The sequence below is a fragment of the Chaetodon auriga genome, chromosome 6 (assembly GCF_051107435.1).
Source record: "Chaetodon auriga isolate fChaAug3 chromosome 6, fChaAug3.hap1, whole genome shotgun sequence".
NCBI lineage: Eukaryota > Metazoa > Chordata > Actinopteri > Chaetodontiformes > Chaetodontidae > Chaetodon > Chaetodon auriga.
In genome coordinates this window covers 28,849,602-28,860,403 of record NC_135079.1, presented here as the reverse complement: position 1 = coordinate 28,860,403, position 10,802 = coordinate 28,849,602, and the positions used below count along the sequence as shown (strand labels likewise).

At 39.9% G+C, this 10,802-nt stretch overlaps 1 long non-coding RNA gene across 1 annotated transcript; it reads left to right on the top strand.

Moving 5' to 3' along the window:
* Positions 1 to 5,942: 5,942 nt before the first annotated feature.
* Positions 5,943 to 6,597, top strand: LOC143321792 (uncharacterized). Its single transcript, XR_013077248.1, has 4 exons — positions 5,943 to 6,015; positions 6,118 to 6,211; positions 6,302 to 6,413; positions 6,492 to 6,597. It is a non-coding gene; the product is annotated as an uncharacterized LOC143321792 (long non-coding RNA).
* Positions 6,598 to 10,802: the final 4,205 nt, after the last annotated feature.

Below are 10,802 nucleotides of genomic sequence, written 5' to 3'. Positions count from 1 at the left end.
ACACACCCTTCATCTCTCTACCTGACAGGTGAAAAGGTCTGGTCCTCCAGCTGACTGACAAATCGGAAGCCTGTCTGTCAATAATTTTTCAGAGCCATCTCGAGCCAGAATTGGCAAGAGCAGACCATCTTGTGAGTTTACCAAGGGCACAGAGTTATATGATGTGTTGACAAAAATTTCCCAGCTTTGTGGAAATTTTGTCCAAGAGCCCTTTGTATATGGATCATCCTTAAGGCTACATCTTGTCATAACCTCCTAATTAAGCATAGTTTCCCTTAAAGCAGGGCCATTTCATCCTGAGGAAGTTTGTTAATTGGTCCTAATGGTGATGAATGTTGTTGTTAATGTCTCATAATCAAGGCCATACTCGTGTGTTTTTTTTTGTTTTGTTTTGTTTTGTTTTTTGTTGCATTGTAAATGTTCATCGTTCTAATGTACAAACTGTTTTTTCTGAATTTCCAGGATTGTTTTACATTTGAACATCATCACTGTATTTAAAAGTTTATCAAGTTGTGTCACGTGTTCACAGCCTGAGAGACTTGACAGCCAAATGACTACGCTCCGATCACCTTGACCTTTTGCTGAGAATGACATCCTGATTACCTGCAGAAAATCAATCATCATTCTCTGACATCTATTAATAACCCTTCTCTTTAGGGGGGGTGGGGGTTATCTAACAGCCTCTGCTGAGAAGTATGTCATTTTTAATTGATGTGAAGTGAAATGAAGATTAGCTTTTGAGACAACCAGTCATTCTATTTTTTTTCTTTTTCTTTCCATCATGAAAATTATCACCATAATTTCTTTCTTTTTGTTTTCTTTTTCATCATTTTCATCCCCTCATCATTGCCCTTCTCATTATTATTACTTTTTACAATTTCTTATCTGTAGAGGTCTTTTTGAGGTCTTTTTCTCAGCGTCATTGAGCAGGGCGGGTCTTGTACTGCTAATCAGCTTGAATAAGTAAAGGAAACACAGGCCAGGTAATGAGAAGTAGTGAATCACTAATAACGGTCTCCTTCAACCCTTGGAGCACAGACGAAAAATTAAAGGTGATTAGCTTGCACAGTTGTGAAAACAATATTTAAGGCGGTTGGCATCACATAGCACAGTTTTTCTCCTCCAACAACACACATCAACAAAGCACTGAAGTCTTAATATCAAACTGTTATTGGAGAAGCTTTCTTGATGTAATTTTAGTGACTGATCTGTCTTGCCAAAACAAGCATGCCAAGCATGACAAAGGTTTAACTTATATTTTCCCCTTAGGATTTTCTCTAAAGAAAAGAAGGAAATGAAGAATGTGCTAGCAACATGCTGCTGAGTTTTGGTGAAAGCAACACTTAAGAACAGCAATCTGAGATAATATTAATTCTCTACTTAGCACTTACACACATATAGTGTACAGAGACAAGTGGTCAGAACTGCTAACTGTCTGCAGTTCCCTGTGGTTTCTTTGCTTGACAGCAGAGCAAGGGATGCTTTGACAGAACCCATGTTTGACAAGTCTGTGTGAGACTCAAAGTACAGAATCCAGACAGGGGCTGTCAGTCAAAACTGGCACATCTCCCAGCTGAGACATGCAAGTTTAATCATGGTTACAAAGGAACTAATATGTGTTAACTGCAGTAAAGCACACATATCTGCCTGGTGGAGCCCTGTGTTTCGAGGTTTGGGATTGAACGGAAGAACACACACCCAAGATATAAAAAGAATTACAAGTGGACAAATAAAACATGGGAACTATGTCAGTGTGAGAAATCGAGTCGTTGTAATTTGACATGTCTGTCGGTTGACTTCTCTTGTTTCAGCATCCAGGGTCTTTGAGGTATAGCCTTGCAGTCCTACACCTGTACTCTGAGCAACTTGGAGCTTTAGTGACAGAATGGAGAGGAGGCTGTTGTGCTGTATGTGTCGGAGGGAGAAAAAGAGGGAGAGAGAGGGCTGGAACAGAAAAGTGGGACAGGACAGGCTCACCCAGGTTCATCTGAGTTTGAAGCCTCCTCTCTTTCTCTCTCTTTATCCCATTTGCTTTCCACTGAAAAGACATGTCTTGCATGACAAACACTTGCACCAAAATCCACTGAAATCACTTCATGGGAATGTGATAGTGCCATAAATTAAGGCAGTAATTTAAAAGCATTTGCCAAACCACACAAACCAGCTATAGACAAACTGTGACTCTCACTTGAGTTATTCAGTGAAAGTGATTATCAGTTTATTCTGTGCCCTACACAACTTGCTTAAATAGCACATCTCTAAAACAGTGATTCTTGGACTTTGGTCATTCTAACAATCTTCAGATGGATTGACAGCCAGATAGTCTTTCTTCTAATTTCTGCATTGTTTATAATCATGTCCAGGGATCCCGAGCGTAGCCATGGACCCATTGTCTACACCAGGGATCAGCTAATGGCAAAATGGTGCCGCTTCCTGGGGAGAGACCCCATATTCTCCATGAGCTGAGGAAAAAGAGAGGTAAGCCTTGTCGGGGCTGAGCACCCCACTAGTTTTCCAGTTTTCTCTTCTATCATGGGGAATGTGAGATCTCTCTCCAATAAGATGTACGAGCTAGAAGCACTGACTCCGTACCAGAAATAATACCAAAAGTGTTGCATTATGCTCTTCATGGAGACATGGCTGACGATGCTACCTCCAGACACAAGTGCTAAACTGGATGGTTTCCAAATGATGTAGGCAGACAGGTTGAAGGACAGTGGTAAGAGGAAGGGAAGAGGGCTGGCAGTATTTGTTAATAATAAATGGTGTAACTCTGGGCACATCTCAATTAAAGAACAATTCTGCAATAAGGACATTGAGCTGTTGGTCATTAGCATGAGGCCATTTTACCTACCAAGGTAATTCTCGCATGTTACTGCAATAGTATCAACCCCCCCCCCCCCATCCCTGAGTCGCAGACACAACACCCACCTGCCCTCCTTTTTTTCTGGTGTCTTGAATCATGCCTCTTTATCAAACACTCTGCCCATTCAAACTGTTAGGCAGGACGCCTAAATGATTTTCTTAGGACCCAAAGATGCAGACCAGAGAGGGAATTAGTAAACAAAAAAAATGTATTTTACACACAAAATGATCAACAAAAGACACACTCATAAGGAGTGGAAAATAACAAAATGAAGTGCACTCAAAATGTGAGTGGGAATAAACAAAGTGAGCTCAGACGAATTGGGTCTTCAAAAGCAAGGCACACACTGATGTGGCAGGCAGACAAACTGAAACACAGAGCACACAATAAGTGGTAATCTAATAACAGTCTAACATTAGCGCAACTCACAAAAAAAGGAGATAGCAAAACTAAGTACTCGCACAGAACAAACAAAGACAACGCCATGGATTCAGGACAATCCAGCAGCAGGTAGGAGAGAGCTTTCCCCTTTTATCCTATGCTTTAATCATGGTCATGCGCATCAGGTGTGCACCTGAGGAGGCGGAGCTGGCCAGGTGTAGAGACACACCCAGCTAGGCAGACAGGGGAAAACAGACAGGCAACACATAACACTGCACAGTAAAAAATGGGGTGTCAATATTTCAGAGTCAACCTATTTTAACCTAGATAGAGTATTCACAACTATATGGAGAGTAAACCCACTCTAAGAGTAGAGTTAAAAGTCAGTGTAAAATTTTGCAGACATGCAGTGAAAAATTCAACTCTGCAGAGTGATGATTACGCGCCAGTCTGCCTAACGTCTTGACTGCTGGTTGCCGTCACATGCAGCGGGAGTTGTCTGGAGTGGTGCCACAGTCGGGTAAGTAACGTTATTATTCCTGTGTTCGCAACATCTTTTAATAATAGTTTTTCAACTAAACACGGCTTTATAGTTTCATAGATGTCGACTGAGGACATGTTGTCAATCTATCTATCTCTCTGTTGGAAGACTGCAACAAGCAACTAACTTGCTAGCAGTTTGTAAGTTCGACATGTTATCATAAAGTTAAGATGCACGTGCAGTATGTAACATGTTAACTACGTATTTGCCGGTGAGACTATACACACTGCCTGCCTTATGGCAAAGTTATATCTTATTGTTTATTAGTATGCTAATTGTTAATAGCTAATGGCTAATAGCTAATTAGCTTGAAGCAAATACCACCACGGCATAGCGAGAATTGCCGTGATTGCGCCCCCCAGTGTGGCCTCAATACCCGACGTCTCAACGGTCAGTTTGTCCCTTTTCTGAAGTGGCCAAAGTGGTGCCTAAAATTACACAGACAGTGGTGCTTCTTTACACAGCGCCGCAGCCATTGCGCTGTGCACACCGTACTGTTGCTCGCTCTGGCTGATGAATGACGTAATATAAAGTTGTAAAGTGATGCTTATGCACAGCGAGACACGCTCATCCATAGAGCGACAAGAAGTGCTTCAGTATAGCGGACGTTTACAGCAGGTAGTGAGCTCCTGTAGTCTCTTCTCATGCTACTATAGCCGCTTCAGTAACTATGGGACATTTAGGCAACGTCGTAAATTGTATATTATGAGCTCTCAAATCAGCGATTTATCTGATATCCCCCTGTTAACTTTGTGGAAAACTTAAGATGAAGAGGAACTGGACAACTTTGAGCATGCCATTTCCCAGTCAAATATAACTGAAGGACTTGGACTAAAATAGACATGTTTTAAGTCTTTCCGTTCTACGACCTATTGGAAGAATTTTGCCTTTGCCATAGACAATTAAATTTTGCCACAATGCCATTTGACTTAAAAGTACACATTTTCTGCTAGGGTTAGCATACCCACCATACATACTTAGTTAACTGATAGCATGATAGATTTGTTCATCACAACTTAACTATATAAACTTTGCCTTGTTGTCCACAGTAATCAAGTGAATTGCAGAGTGGACCAGTAGTTGGTAAGTAGGCTCAGGTTATGGAACAGAAGTTCCAGGTTACTCTTTGTTCAGCTGTTTTTCTTGGTTGTTATTTTTTCCCTATTCTTGTTTTAATAGAATATGCTGCTGCGTGTTTTGTTTGGAGGGGAGCAGAAGTATGTTAGGCTGTCTGACCTAACATTCGATGCCTTCATAAAAGAAGGTTTTTTACTTGGTTGAGACACTTAATTCATCATAAAACCATTCCTTCTGAATGATCTGAGTTGATAATTGTTTCTGCTATGCCTTAAAATGGATGGGAATGACCTATTGACTTAAGTTTCAACACAACAACATTTTGTGAAAACATGAGGCTTACTCTACTTAGCTGACATTTTAATTCTCATCAGAAGGAAATGGTCTTTCAAACTTTGTTACGATTTCTGTGATACCCTTTTCCTTCCTTTACTTCAGTGTGCCTAAAATTTAACATAGCAGACGGCAGACAGCCAGATATGAAGGTGCTAGACCAATCTGACACAGAAGTTGACAGAGAGGTCTTTGAAGAAATAGTGAAGGAGTCACCTGGAACCCTCCGAGTCATGTTGATCAATGAAGAACTTGGTAATCACTGACCATTCACATATGTGTTCATGTTAAACTTAAAGGCTGGGATAGAGTAATAACAGTAACATTTAATATGCTTCTGTTTTGTTCATTTTCCCTAATGCACAGATGCTTCTCTATCATCATCATCATCATCATGCTCAGTAACATCTGACGATACTATCATTCTGAACTTCACGATGTGTGACCCTCCTGAAGAAGCAGCTGCTGCCGAAGGAAGTGAACCTGAACCTAAAAGGCCATGCCACATAAACAATGAGGCAAAAGCGGTGGGTAGTGGACATTGTTGTTAAGTCTAATCTGGATTTTGTTCCATTTAATGGTGTGTTTTTAGAAGTGTTTTTAAAGTGTTTTTATGTTATCATTTTCCAGTCGTACATATGGTTTACAAATTTCTGACTGCATGTTTTTTTTCCATTTAAGTTGATTGAAAAAATCCTTACAACAAAGCCTGGCGGTGAACACATCATGCAAGAGTATGCAAAACTAAATCTCTGAGAGATGCCACCAGAAGACAGATGATAAACATACTTGCTGCTGAGATGACACAAACACATGGGTAAGAATCATACATGTAGACTATTAAGAAACATTGTTACTATTTGGATTGTCTTTAATTGTGTCCACTTAATTGATTGTCATCATTGAATTTATACATTAGGACATCCCCCCCTAAAAGTGTCAGAGTGATGTACGCACAGGGGATAGTTGCTCTGTTTCCATATCTGGAAGACCCATTTTCACAACATGGATATGTAAGTAAAAGGGTTATTACAACATTTAACCCATAATTGCCCTTAGAAATGTTAATAGCATAGTCAGCGTGTGTTTATTTAATTACATAGGAACATTACTACGACCCAGAGAGTGGTTCAGGATACCTTGCATGGCGGTTGAAGACCATTCAAAGGAAAGCTACAGACGAAAGAGGTCCCTCTGTCAGCAAATCTCCCAAAAGTAAGTTTACTTATCAGTTACATATGATATTGATGGATTGTGTAGGCAGGAGTCAATAAAATTGTGTTTTGTCTTAAGGTGGTGGGCCAGGCCATGGTCAACCTAGACCCTTCACCGCTGACAAAGTGTTATCTGATGAGGAGGTGGAAGCAGCTATTGCTGTTTTGAAACACTCTGCTGATGAAGACACTGTCCGCGAGAAGATGAAAGTTACCTTCAGTTATCGTCATTCAGTGGTCAACGATGAAAAGAGAACAGCAGATGTATTCTCAGTCTTCCCGAGATTTCTAGACACACCAGGACTGGTAAGACGCCTTCATTAGCTGAATCACTGAAATATATACAGCATGTGTTATGGGTACTGGCTGCAGATGCCCGTTAACAGCTGTACAGTATCTGTGTCTGAGAAAACGAGTCACCATTTGCAGGACATGGCTGCTTCGGTCGAGTTCTCACACACATTTTGTTATTCAAGCCATGAGACAACATAAAACAGAGACACTTGAGCCACCAAAATCATAATGTTAACTTTGCCTGTATAACATAGTAACTAAATGCATTGCCATCACATTTTACATACAGTCAGGGTTTTCCTTGTTTGTTTGTTTTTTTTTGAGACCAAGGTGGCAAAGGCCTGTGTGTGTATGTGTATAGCTGTACTGTCAGATATTGTCCCAAAGGGCTAAAACACTGAAACAAAATAATTTAAATTCACAAATGTGGGAACACATCAGTGGGCACATCAGTGTCTCTCATCACTCCTTTCTATGCACTGTGTTTTTGTTTTACAGATAGAACAAGATTTCTGACTGCTGTTTGGGGAAGCCACAGCCAACAAATTCTTGGAGAAGTGGCCCACCAATCTCAAGACAAAAGTGATAGCAGAAAGCCAAGGACTGGTACCCACCACAGAGCTGCTGGATTTAATGCGTAATGCTGAGTCAACTGCTGTGGTTGAGAATGGTATGACAGTGTTTTTAATTGCTATTGTTTGTAATTGTGCCAATTTAATGTACATGTGACATAAAAATGTCATATTTTATGTATCTTATATTATTATATCTTACACTGTATTTTTCATCTTGCTGCTCCTCCATCTCCTGCCACCATCCGCACAGGGAAGGAAGAGGCCAGGGAAGATGTCAGCATGTCAGGCTGTGGAACACCTCATCAAATTCATAAAAGTATGCCAAACAGTTGTTTAAAATAATTTTCATTACCTCAATTTCATGCCCAGTGTTCTGTTGTCAGAGGTTTGTCACTAAATATTTCTGTCGAATGTTTGGTTGTAGGCTGGAACCAGTGTGCAGCAGCACCTCGATAACATCAGTCAAAGCAGCCAACCCTACCTCCTCGCTCAGGGACCTGCAAGAAGCAGCATTCACACCTTCTTTATTGTGATTGATAAGTATGCACTTCCATGTAAGGCAACAGGTTCAGTGGGAGCCCTTGACGAACTCTTTAAGGCCCATTACGTCTTTGGTACCTCATACAGCTCTTCCCTGGCCAACTTTTTCACATTTCTGCAAACAACCATTTACAATATTGACGTTGGGGAAACGAAGGAAACTCCCAGAGTTGCAGAGTTGCGAGCAAGAATGGTGCGTTAGATCAAACAATGAAGTGTTTTCTTTGCAGAAGTGACCATGGGAGACCAAACAGCCTTATAAAGCACCTTAAAGTAATTCATGGTCTTTGTCCTGGCCGGACTCTTCAGCTTAAGTGTGGCCAAGAGGGATGCTCACGTTCTTTTGGTAGCTTTTCAGGCTTCAGAAAACATCTGAATAAGTGCCATGTAAGCGGTTCATTTGATTCTATTGAAGAAGGTGACTTTTCACCACACCAAAGTGTTGAGTGTAATGCCACTGATGTTAATGTGTCAACTGAACATTTGGAGACAGAGTCCACAGTGTCTTCTACACACCTTGTAAATAGTTGTGCATCTGTAATTTCAGATTTAAAGGCAGCAGGTGTAGGCCAAAGTGTTCTGAACTCTGTTGTGATTTCCATGGAAGAGATTGTTCAAGATATCCAGCAGCATGCTAAAGAAACTGTCATTAAGCATGTATTTAGCGATGATAGAGAAACTGAAACATGCAAGAAAGTTGAAGCATGTTTTGAGGAGTTAGAGAATCCTTTGACAATTCTTAATTCTGAGTACAAGCGATCAAAATTTTTATCAGGTAAGTGGGAAACTGTAGAACCAGTTGAATGTGTAATTGGCTCAAGATTTGACACAAGGCGAAATAAAAAGACTGGAACATATGATCAGATTGTTGATCAAGATAAATTCATGTATGTTCCAATTTTATCTACATTGGAGTTGATATTTAAAAGTCAGTATATTGCTGAAATGTTGAAAAGCTCAGACACTGAAGACTCGAGACTCAGAGATATTTGTGATGGATCTTTATTTAAGACTCACCCTCTGTTTTCAACTGAAAAGCACACAGTGCAGATCCAAATGTTCTATGATGACTTCGAGGTTGCGAATCCTCTTGGTTCCAAGCGAGGTATTCATAAATTGGGTGCAATATATTTTACCTTAAGAAACATCTCTCCAAAATGGAATTCTATGTTGGCCAACATACACCTGTGTGCCTTATTTCATGCACAAGATCTTAAACAGTACAGTTTTAGTGAAATTCTTGCTCCTGTTGTTCGAGACATTAAAGTTTTAGAGACTGATGGTATTGATATTCCACTGTATGGAGGTCGTGTTCGTGGCAGTGTGGTACAGGTTACTGGTGATAATTTAGGCTTACATAGCTTGTTTGGTCTGGTGGAGTCTTTCAGTGCAAGGTACTGTTGCAGATTTTGTTTAGCCGAAAAAGATGACTTTCAAACAGAATTCTCTGAAGATTCTTCCAAAATAGTGTTGCGCACCAAAGACACCCACACTGCTCACTGTCAAGAAATGGCTCAAAATCCATCTCTTCCATATGTTTTTGGTGTGAAGAGGTCAAGCTTATTGAACTCTTTGACATATTTTCACACAACTGAGAACTTCTCAGTTGATGTGATGCGTGACATTTTGGAAGGCGTGGCCCAGTACGAGTTGAAGCTTTTGTTTTTGTATTTTAAAGAACAACATGTTACACTGGGGGAGCTGAATTCGAGAATACAAAGTTTTGATCATGGATTCATGGAGAGAAACAATAGGCCAGTGGCTGTGAATTTCGGTGGAGAGTCTAATGATCTGGGACTAAATGCAGCTCAGTCATGGTGCTTATTGAGGAATGCTCTGCTCCTCTTTGGAGATTTGGTAACCTCTACTGACCAACATTGGGGCCTACTTCTTTTATTACTACAAATAATGAACATTGTATTTTCTCCCATGTTAACTCAGGGTCTGTGTGTATATTTAAAACATTTGATTGTGGAACACCACAAACTGTTCAAGATGTTGTATCCTCAGAAAAAACTTTTACCAAAGCACCATTTTCTTATCCATTATCCCCGCTGCATCCAGAAAATAGGACCTGTACTTCATAGTTGGTGCATGCGCTATGAAGGCAAGCACAATTTTTTCAAGAAACAGCTCAAGTCATTTAAAAATATCACCAAAACGCTGGCCAAAAAACACCAGCATCATATGGCACATATTTGGCGATCTTCAACAACTTTTAGTCGGTTAGACATTGGTCCTGGAAAAATTGTGTCTTTAGAAATGGTAAAAGGAGGTTCTGAAATTGTCAAGGCAATGCAAGTGCCCTCCAGTGTTAAAGTTATGAAAGTGAATTGGGCGAAACACAATGGTTTTGTTTACCGCCCACATCTGGTTATTTGTGGCAAAGTTGAATCTGAAATGCCTCTCTTTTACCAGATTGAGTCAGTTCTGATAATACATGAGAAATTGTTGCTGCTCACTGTGCCACTGTTTACAGTAACTTTTCAAGAACATTTCCATGCATATGAAGTGACCAGGACAAAGCAAGACGTTGTTGTCTTTCATGTTGACAGTCTGCATTATCCCAGGCCTTTTGACATACAAATGTCATATGGAGGGAATGACACAGCTCTCTTTGTTGTCCCATATTGCTTTATCTGGTGAGCATTAAAGCAAGTTGCTACTGTAACCTTGTTTGTTTGTGTTTATTTCCCTTTGATAGGTTAGATCACAGCAATTCAGTAATACATATAACATCATAGTAAAATAGCACATCACCTAGATGTAAAAAATAACACTGTAGAGAAATGAAATGAAATAATGAAATATTATTGCACATTAGAGTGTAATTTTAAAAACTAAATTTGGAGTAAAATTAGCTCTATAAAGTGTAATCAGATTACTCTGAACAGTGTGAACAAACCTCAGTGTTAAATATTTTTACACATTTCATTGTTAATTTTGACACTGAATTGAGTAGAATTAACTCTGAAAAGTTG